This window comes from Marmota marmota, unplaced genomic scaffold (assembly GCF_001458135.2).
Source record: "Marmota marmota marmota unplaced genomic scaffold, marMar, whole genome shotgun sequence".
Taxonomy (NCBI): domain Eukaryota; kingdom Metazoa; phylum Chordata; class Mammalia; order Rodentia; family Sciuridae; genus Marmota; species Marmota marmota.
Window position 1 is genome coordinate 28099926 of NW_026000005.1, and position 10853 is coordinate 28110778.

General features: G+C 35.9%; 1 protein-coding gene across 34 annotated transcripts in view; it reads left to right on the forward strand.

The window, feature by feature from the left end:
• The window catches only part of Map2 (microtubule associated protein 2), a 288875-nt gene that overhangs the window by 173852 nt on the left and 104170 nt on the right, over positions 1-10853 (forward strand). For 33 of the 34 annotated variants that reach the window (XM_048808433.1, XM_048808437.1, XM_048808436.1 and 30 more), the window contains one exon: positions 7454-7531. The gene's annotated coding sequence lies outside the window, so the exon portion shown is untranslated. Of the gene's footprint in view, positions 1-3783; positions 3808-7453; positions 7532-10853 lie in introns of those variants that run through there. The other variant, XM_048808438.1, reaches the window with a different exon arrangement.

Here is a 10853-nt window from a genome sequence, read left to right on the forward strand (position 1 = left end):
TATATATATATTAATTAGCTTGGGCTAGCTGGTCCACCAGGATATATATTTCAGTCATCATGTCATATATGATAAATATATACAATTTTATGTCACTTTAAAAATAAATAGATAAATAAAAATAAAAGGGTTGGTGTTTGTGTGAAATTAAAAACAAATGAACAGATGGCTTTCTGTCAAGCAAAGAAGTGTTATATTTTTTCAGATATATTCTGATTCTGAACAGAAACTGCAGTATAATATTTAAATGAGCAAAAACAGTGACACATGTGCCCCATTGCTGCCCAAAGTTCTTTATCACAGTGCTGATTCCTATTTTATTTATAAAATAAAATATTTACATTTGTGTATATACTGTCAGAGTCAGCATATGCTAATAATTTAGCAAAATCAGTTCAAGGCTGATATCATGGAACATTATTACTTCTTTTCAACAAGGAAGGCATCTAAGGTAACTACTGTACCAATCTCATCATGCTTCTTTTACCCTTGCAATGGAGATAGGTACTGATCACACAATATCAATTTATCCCTCCCGTTTCTCCACCACTAGCATTTAAGCAAAGCTACATTGAGTCCACTGGGGAGTAAGAGGTAGTGATGTGTGTCACTTTCTCATTAAGGCATTTAGAGCCCAAGTGCAACCCTCCACATATCTTCTTCCTCTTCTTCTGTAATCCTGAAGGCCTTAAGTTGGGGTATAAGAATAATGTACCCAGAGAGCTTGGGCACTGCATAGCAGAGGTGGCCTAGAGACCCACCCTGCTCCCATCAGAATTTGTGTGAACAGGACGTAAACCTTTGTCATGTAAGGCCTGTGAGCTGTAAGCCTGACTTCTCTGACTAATCTGATCCTTCATATTTCATTTATTGGTATGCTATTTTTACTGCCTTGGATTATGTTGAGGTGCTTTGGACAAGAGTAGATTATTTCTGCTAAGTCAGCTTAATGCAGCTAGCTATTCCTCAACAACAGTGTTGGTGTATTGGGTTTGGAGATGAAAGAGCATGATTCTTATGGTCTACCTTACCTAGATTCTCTGATCAGTTGAATACAGATTTTGTTAAAAGTTCTTAATTCTTTCAAGTGTATATTTGAAATAAGTTTCCTTTGAGAGAAACAATGTTCTCCAAAAAGGAAGTTGTTGTTTTGTTGTTGTTTTCTGTACAGGGGATTAAACCCAGGAGCACTTAAGCACTAAGCTACATCCCCAACCCTCTTTTACTTTTTTATTTTAAGACAGAGTCTCACTAAATACTTAGGCCCTCCTCACTAAGTTGCTAAGGCTGGCTTGGAACTTGCAATCGTCCTTCCTCAGCTTCCTGAGTCACTGGGATTACAGGTGTGCACGACCAACCCGGGTCCAAAGGGAATTTTGACAGTAACTCCAAGAAAGAAAGACCATTCTCTAATCTGTTCAACCATCAGCAACTGGTTGGTTCATCAGGACTTTTTTTCTACTCACAAATAAGTAGATAATGAACTGATTCTAAACATATTAGGGAATAGAAATGGTTTGGTAGCATGTTAAGCTAAATGGCTACGTAAGGCAGCTGTGCTTCTACTTAAAGACCAATATGATAATAGATATTTTCCCAATTGTATTAGCAATGCAATTCTCAGTAGCTGGAATCAGGTTATGCTGGACAAGTGTACTTAATTACATGATCACAGGAGGTAGAAGGGGGTCAAATACATACAATGGTGGATGTTTGACAGCTGATCCAATAGCCTAAAGCACCTCTCTGCGGTTAGGCTGAGGTTCCAGAAACATCATTAGGGATTCCAGTAATTTCATACACTCAGTGTTTTATTTATCTGACAAAGTATCAAAACATGAAATTAGCCAGGCACAGTAGTGCATGCCTGTATTCCCAGCGGCTCCAGAGGCTGAAACAGGAGGATCGAAAATTCAAAGCCAGCCTCAGCAAAAGTGAGGCTGCTAAACAACACAGTGAAACCCTGTCTCTAAATATAATACAAAAATAGGGCTGGGGATGTGGCTCAGTGGTTGAGTGCCTCTGAGTTCACTCCCTAGTACCAAAAACCAAAAAACAAAACATGAAATTAAATGAATAGAATGTGTTTCAAAGGCAAATGAAGAGTGTACTTTGGTTCAACAATCCAGGGAAGATTTTATGTTGGTGACTTAGCTATTTGATGAAATATGATTTCTGACATCAGCTAAGAAAACTGCATCTTGGCATTATTTTTTTTTTCATGAGATTCTGAAACTCTGTACTAATTTATCATTCTCCCTTCGATGCTCTAGGTGGCATATAACTCACATGTAAATACGCCCATAGCCAAACATACACTGCCTCAGAGCATTGCAAAGCACAATCCATTTATCTGAGCAATCATCTGATAGAAGGTGATTTTGTTTATAGCTGAGTAGGTGTTTTATCTATTTTGAGTTCTTTGTTTTGCTCTGTGTGTGTGGTAGACACTGGGGGTTGAACCCAGAGGTGCTCTACCACTGAGCAGCCTTTTCTATTTCTTATTATGAGATAGGGTCTCATTAAATCGCCCACACTAACCTTCAACTTGTGATCCTCCTGCCTCTGCCTCCTGAGTTGCTGGGATTACAGGTGTGCATCACCATGTCCAGCTGCACTTTCTTTTTGATGCCAATGCACAATATAGATCCTCTTCTCTATCTTGGGCAGGCTAGCTCTTAAATGTGTTTAGCAACTGACTTTGTCAGGAGTTGAGAGAGTCATGATTCTCTACAGTATTTATATCCAGCCCTCAGAGTTTCTGCAAAGTGGCATAAGTCACCTGAGAGCAATAATGGAGAAAAGGGCAGAACCACAGCTGAGTAAATTTCAATTTGTCCAAGAAGCCTAAAGGGCTGAATAATAAATGTGCTTAGTAAGTATTTCTAGTAGATTGAAAGTTGCCATTGATGAAATAATGCTTCCCAGGGGAGCCCCAAGCCTTTATCTTGAAAGTATCTTAAATCAGAGCTGAAGACCTGAAACAGATTTTCAGCATCTATTAAGAGGTGCTAAATAGTTAAAAGGTTTGGATACTTGGTAGTTGCTGGGATGGACACATTTATATTGGCCTGTATTCTCATGTGTAAACTAGGGATAATAATAGAGGCTGATAGTGAGGAATAAATAAATTAATATGTATGTGCTAAAAACATTGGCACACACAATGAAAGCTCTATAAATATTTGTTCATATTATTTTAGGGATGTAGCGGCCACTCTATACATTGTATCTAATACTAAAACTGTGCCAAATAATACTCATAACACAAGCTATGTTAAAGTGATTTAGTCCTTTGGATATGTAATAACTGCATTATGATAATTTAAAATGACTATTCAATTTTATGTAACTTATGGAACTGTTCGTAAATTGCTTTTTAAAATGAATCCCAGATGGCATTTATCTCTTTCTCAGGAAATAAAGTTTAGCGGGAAAAAAAGTAGTCATTTTCATTTTATAACAAACAAACAAAACCCCCATAAAAATCAAGATTCTGGAGGGCAATTTTTTATGATGAATGGGTACTGACTTCTAATAATCATCACATGCTTTGACCAGTAATTTCCCTTTTGTGTGTGTGTGTGAGGGGGGTGGTACTGAAGATTGAACCCAAGGGTACTCTATCACTGAGCTACATCACCAGCCCTTTAAATTTTTTAAAAATTAGAGATACGGTCTGGCTAATTTGCTGAGTCTGACATCAAACTTGGGATTATCTTGCCTCAGCCTCCTGAGTCACTGGGATTACAGGTTTGCACCACTGCATCCGGCAATTTTCCAGCTCCTGTGAGGTGAAATTGACTGGTAGGTGTTTAGAGCTGCAATATCACTTCCATTCTTGTATAACTAATCAGTTAATTTTTGAAAAGACTAAAAGACAGGATTTTCAAAAAACTCATTGCTTTCAAAATTACTCAAATGAACATGATCTTTGATATCAGGTATGTTAGACAAAGTTTAATTAAAGGGCTGGATAGTAACTATTTGAGATTTTCCAGCCATGCCGTCTCTGTTAGAAATACTCAGCTCTAGCAATATAACATCAAAACAGCTCTAACCAACACCGAAATAAATGGCAGGGCTCTGTGACAAATAGCATTGTGCTTAGAAAAATAGGCAATGACATAAAGGATTTAGTTCATGGGCCATACTTTGCTGATCCCTACTTCATAAAATTTATTTTTCTCTCCTTATTTTTACTAGGGTCACATATACACACGCACACAGTTATAACATATAATTGCCCACTTATTCATATGCATGTATACTTGCTTGAAAATAACAAAAATATAATCTTTTAAGTATTTTTTATTAATTTTTTTAGTGGGATACAATACCTTTATTCCATTCATTTATTTTTATGTGGTACTGAGGATGGAACCCAGGGCCCCACACGTGCTAGGCAAGTGTTCTACTTCTGAGCCACAATCCTAGCCCATCTTTTAAGCATTTAAGGAAAACATGGAATTTAAAGAAAAAAATATCCAGGCATGGTGGCATGTGCCTGTAATCCCGGCAATTTGGAAGGCTGAGACAGGAGAATCGTGAGTTCAAAGCCAGCCTCAGCAATTTAATGAGGCCCTAAGCAACTCGGTGAGACCCTGTTTTCTAAATAAAATACAAAAAAACATTGTGGGTAGGGTCGGTGCTGAAGATGTGGCTCAGTGGTTAAGTGCCCCTGGGTTTAATCCCTGGTACAAAAATCAAAAAAACTAAACAAAACAACAACAAAAAAAAAAAAAAAAAAAAGAAAGAAAGAAAGAAAAGAAAGAAAGAAAAAATAAAGTATGGTATTTGATTCAGTATTTATTAAATATCCGAAGGCTCTATCTGAAAAAGGGTCAATGCTGATTTACCATTTTATTTTTGTTCTAAAATCAACCTACAAAGTTTAATTTTCTTGTAATGAAAACTGCTGTGATTTAGATATGAGGTTTCTTCCAAAAAAAGTCATGTTAGGCAATGCAAGAATATTCAGAATAGAAGTGATTTTAGATTATGAGAGCTGCAAACTCATCAGTGGGTTAACATATTTGATAGTTTTTTTCTTGTTCTTATTGTTTGTTTTCTTTGTTTTTGTACTGGGGATTAAACCTAAGGACACTTTACCACTGAGCTACAATCCCACTCCTTTTTATTTATTTATGTTTTAAAACAGGATCTCACTAAATTGCTGAGGATCCTGTTAAATTGCTGAGTCTTGCCTCAAATTTATAATCCTTCAGTCTCAGCCTTCCAAGTCACTGAGATTACAGGTTCCTGTGCTGATAGATTAATAATTTGAAAGGTCTACTGTACTTGGTGGTAGAGGTTTGTGTCCTGACTGGAGGAAGTGATCACTGGGGGCATGCTCTGGGTATTATATTTTGGCTCCAGGAATTGCTCTCCTTCTCTGCTTCCCATTTGCCTTGAGCTGAGCGGCTTTCTTCCACCAGGGTATTCTGTTATGCATTTCTTCCTCACCTCAGTCTTAAGTAATGGAGTCTGTTGTCCATGGACTGAACCTGTAAAACCCTGAGCCCAAATAAAATTTTCCTCTTCTAAATTGTTCTTATCAGGTAACTCTATCTTAGCAAGAAAAAGCCAATGCAAAAACTATCTATCCTTAAAATATTTTAAATGGCCCTAAATTATTGTTTATTTAAACTCTATGTGACAATCTTACATGTATATATCCCAAAATCAAGAAATATTGAGAATTAAAGGGGAAAAGAAACTGTATGCAAAGATTTCAGCAGTCAAACATTTCTTGCTAAAATAATTATCGAACTATTGCCAGGCACAGTGGCACAAGCCTGTAATCCCAGGGGCTCAGGAGGCTGAGACAGGAGGATCATGAGTTTAAAGCCACCTCAGCAATGGCAAGGCACTTAGCAACTCAGTGATACCCTGTCTCTAAACAAAATACAAAATAGGGCTGGGGATGTGGCTCAGTAGCTAAGTGCCCCCGAGTTCAATCTCCAGTACCAAAAATAAATAAATAAATAAATAAATAAATAAATAAGTCAAATTATTATAGGGAATGGAGAATTCTACCATGTGTCTTCTTACCTACAGGATTTTCTTTATGTTTATGTAACTGTTAAACCTTTCCAACTTTATAGACTCGTTTGTTGCTTCACATTGTATGTGAAAGCTCACAGATTAAATGAGCAATACATGTAAAAGCACTTAATGTAGAACCTGGCCCAGTCGACATTTGTTGCTTTTAAATAAATACCTTTATTCTCATTGCGTTTTTTTGTTTGTTTGTTTGTTTGTTTGTTTATTTTTTGGTTTTGGTACTGGGGATGGAACCCCACAGGCACTCTACCACTGAGCTCCATTCCTAGCCCTTTTTATTTATTTATTTATTTATTTATTTATTTATTTGAGATAGGGTCTTACTAAATTGCTGAGGATGGCCTCAAGCTTGCAATCCTCCTGCCTCAGTTTCCTAAGTCACTGTGATTACAGAGGTATACCACCATGCCAGGCTTACATCACTCTTTAAAGAGTCATAGAGAAGAACTGAGCCATCTTTATCTGTCTTCCCAAGTTTGCATTTCCTGCTTGGGCTCAAAGAAGAGTTAGTAGCTATCACAGTTTTAGTCTCAGTGCTTTATTTTCCTTGAGCATGTAATACAGTCCATTCAGGGACCTAAAGGCTCTCAAAATACACAGATTTATTTAGATACCTCTATTGTATAAGAGCCGGACTTCAAAATGGGCCTCAGCTTTTTAATACGTCTTTCTGGTCTTCCCTGCAGATATAATGACTAAACCTGAGTGGTTTATGAGACAGAAAATAAGCCTAGTGCCCTCTAGTTAATTCTGTTTATTTCTAGGTACCACTTCAATAAGAAGTATTCTGTATGGCTCCAGGTGGCATTTCTAAGGAGAACTTACTAATACAAAAGGACTTTTAGGATTCTGAATGTCAAAATAAGTTTAGTACTCAATAGAGAAAATTTAATAAGTTGTTGAATAATTTCTCTCCACCCTGTGCTGGACAGCATCAATACAGACTGAGCTAAAGGCCTCAGTCCTTTAAAATTTACTAGATAAAATTAAACAAAGATTTATCAAGACAAATGTATTATCTCCAGAGAGAGTACAATTGCCTGCTGTTTGCTAGCTGAAAACAATTTAGAAATCTACTCTTCCTTGGATTTAGTACTCATGAAGCATCATTGAAGTTAAGCTAAAGGTGAAATAAAGCATGGACCAGTTTGTATTTTCAGTGCTTTATCTCAGGCATCTGAGATAGTACCTATCAAGTTATAAATACTCAACATACGAGGACTATTAAGAACCATAATAAAATCCATCTAGTAGTCTCACACTTATCTGATATAAAAAGTTGAATTGAAGGAGTTCAATTTTATATTGAGTTATAGGATATAATCATTGCATGTGTATTGGGGATTAAATTATTAACTTTCTATATTTTTTCTATTTTTTTTAACAGAAAGAAGCCAGAACATATTATCAACCTTTTGAGGACACAACATAACAAACTTGACTATCTTACCACTTTCTTGAATAGGTAAGACCTTACTTTCTCTTCTACAAATGAGTTACCCAAAACTGTGAAAAATAACCTTTGCTAACTTGTTTCTTAAAAAAAAAAAAAAATTCTTTAAATAAACCAGGCACAATGGCACACCTTGGTAATCTTAGTGGGAGGCTGAGACAGAAGGACTCCAAGTTGGAGGCCAGCCTGGGCAATTGAGCAAGACTTTCAGCAACTTAAGGAGACCCTGTCTCAAAATTTATAAAAAGGAAGGAGGAGAGGGAGAAGAGGCAGATGTAGCTCAATGGTACAGTGTCCCTGGGTTCAATTCCTAGTACCATTTAAAAAAAAATCTTTAAGTAAATATCAATTCATTTTGGTAAGGGAGAAATACATTTATTAATTCTACAGCTAACTGACTTAATCATTAAGATAACACTTCATAGAGTTTAAACTAATTCAGAATGAAAAGATCTCTGCTATGTTTCACTAGCCAATCACACCTCAGCACCTACTACACACCAAGCATGTTCCTACATACTTTCTTTATATAATTTAATTCATTTATTCCTTCCAACAGACCTATGAGTTAGTTACAGGGATCATGCCCATTTTATGCATTAGGGGCATGCAGTTCTATTTGAATTTATGGAAGAAAAAACTAGAGAGCATTTGCTGAATGTGCAGTAAATGCATAGAATGCAAATTCTTATATTTGTACTTGTCACATAGACAATTATTTCATGAGTAAATAAAGAAACATTTAAGGTCATTTTACAAACAGACACTTTATTTCCATTTTTCTTTAAACTTGAAATCCTTATGATAAAAGCAGAATAAAATTACAAAAACATTACAAATGAATGATTTCTCATGCCATGAAATATATTTTAATGTAATTTGTCTTTATTAGAAGCACTCAATATACAATCTTAAACTGGCTACAGAAATGGTTTTTTTTTTTGTTTTTATTTCTTTATTGCTTTTTTTAAGAAAGAAAATTTTCAAAGCAACATATTAAAAATTGAATGACATATTAAAAATAAATATTTGCCATCTGAATTAAACAAATGCTTACTGAATAGCTACAGCCTTGTTAAATTTCCCAGAATGGCCTTGAACCTGAGATCCTCTTATCTCAGCCTTCCGAGTCCCTAGGATTACAGATGTGTGCTACCATGCCCAGCTCCTTACTTTCTTTTATTGTCCTTCCCTTCTTTCTAAGAAGTTTCACAGTGTTAAAGATACTGAGACTTTCCTAAGTGTGTTTTAATATTTCTGTGACTTGTGTATGAGCCAAAGGTCATACAGTTATTTACGTCCTAAGAGTGCCTATAAATGGCACCAAGCTGTAGATGTTCTTCCGCACCTTGCCTTCACCCCCATTCTATTTAGATCCACCCATATTGATGCATGAAGGTCTGACTCGCTCATTCTTGGTATTACACAGTTGACTCATTTCAATATTTTAATCTTCTGATGCTTGGCATTATTATTTCTAAATAATTTGTAGCATTTTAAAAATTAAATGCTGAAATAGTGTAAGTATGACTTGCAAAGTCTGTTTGGGGTTTATGTATGAGGAATCCAAAGTTTTTCATCTATGATATCATACCAATCCTGCTTAGTTGTTGGGGTTTTTTTTCCCAAAAATGGAAACATGTTTTTTTTTTAATTGACTTATAAGGATTTTACTAATCTAATGGGACCCATGGTTTTCACTGTTTTGCCATAACATAATAATTGAAATCTGTTATTTCCCCAGAGATGAAATACTGACTATTGCCATAATGTATATACTACCTTCAAAATTCTAAGATACTTAAAAGAAAAATACTTTGGGGGGCTCATGTGAATTGCTTTTATTCTCCTTAAAAACCATGGGAGAAGTTTAAAAAGAGTCTTTTTCAATTTTGTTTTCCTAACATAGCACTTAATTCTAAAATCTGTTGACACATAAGTGGAAATTTAATTTATTCTACCAGTATTTATTGAGATCCTTTCATGCACATTGGGACTGATGTTTAAAAAGCAAGGAAGACACAATATCTACCTAAAATGAGAAAGCAGGCTAATGGGAAACATAAAGATTCATTCAGTGATGCTGTAAATGTAACCATTTAAGTAGATATTAAGCAGTTATCTTAACATTGTTACACATGATTATCTTTGATATCACCTAACCATGGCAGTTATATTAAACTGACTGGAGTAATAGGAGTGAAAATGCTTGGTAAATAAAGTCCTTTGCACTCAGTTGCTAATACTGCTAATTACCTTATTGTGCCAAATTCAGAATTGAATAATTGCAATATAATACATGTCATTCTAAATATGAAGGATGATCTATGTATCTGAAGTTTGAGTCTTGGTAACTAATAAATCACCATTTTTTTCTCATTAAAACTCCTTTTAAATATTGTAGTGCAGTGGTTAATGGCTCTGAAAAATGATTTTTCACCAGCTTCAACAACCTATTAGGAGCATATTATTTTAATCTCTTTAAGCCTCATAGTAAATCATTACAGTACCAAGCTCATACCTGTCAAGATCATGTTTCATCATCTCTACCTATATCATTCAAACCCATTGCCTCTCCCTTTTAATACTATTTTAGCATCCCCTGCACTCAATCTTACTCTTCTGTAGTCTATTGTCCATATATAAGTCAGAGTGATCTTTTTTTAAAAAAATTGATTAATTGATATGATATTTCTATTCAAAATTCACCAGTGGCTACCTGTTGTAGAATAAAGCCCATACTCTACTGTGGCCAACAAGGTGCTATACAAACTGGCATAGTCTACTTCCCTGGCATGTTCTACTTCTTAATATCATCTCTTCCTGCTAAATGCAGGAACCACTTCATGTTCTGAACTGGGTCACCATCATCTCCAGCCATCATCCATCCTGGTGGATCCTCACTTGTTGAAGGAATGACTAAGTATGCAAGGGTTACTGCTCAGAGGTAAAGGTAGATGCTTTGCACAGACAGTACCCTTGATGCCCGTCAGTGTTGACCTTCTAAGGATTCCCTTACTTTGTCTTAACCGAGCCCATCATCACTTCTGGAATGCCAAAGCACTCCATTGTTTTTTGAGGCAGGACTTTATAGCATCATGAAAGGCTTTATACCTGAGTGTGGTGGAGCACACCTGTAATCCCAGAAATTTGGAGGCTGAGGTAGGAGGATCAAAAGTTCAAAGCAAGCTTCAGCAACTTGGCAGACTGTCTAAAAATAAAACATAAAAAGGGCTGGGGATGTGGCATGGTGGTTAAGTGCCCCTGAGTTAAATCCAATAAAGAAAGAAAGAATAAAAGAGAGAGAGAGAGAGAGAGAGAGAGAGAGAGAGAG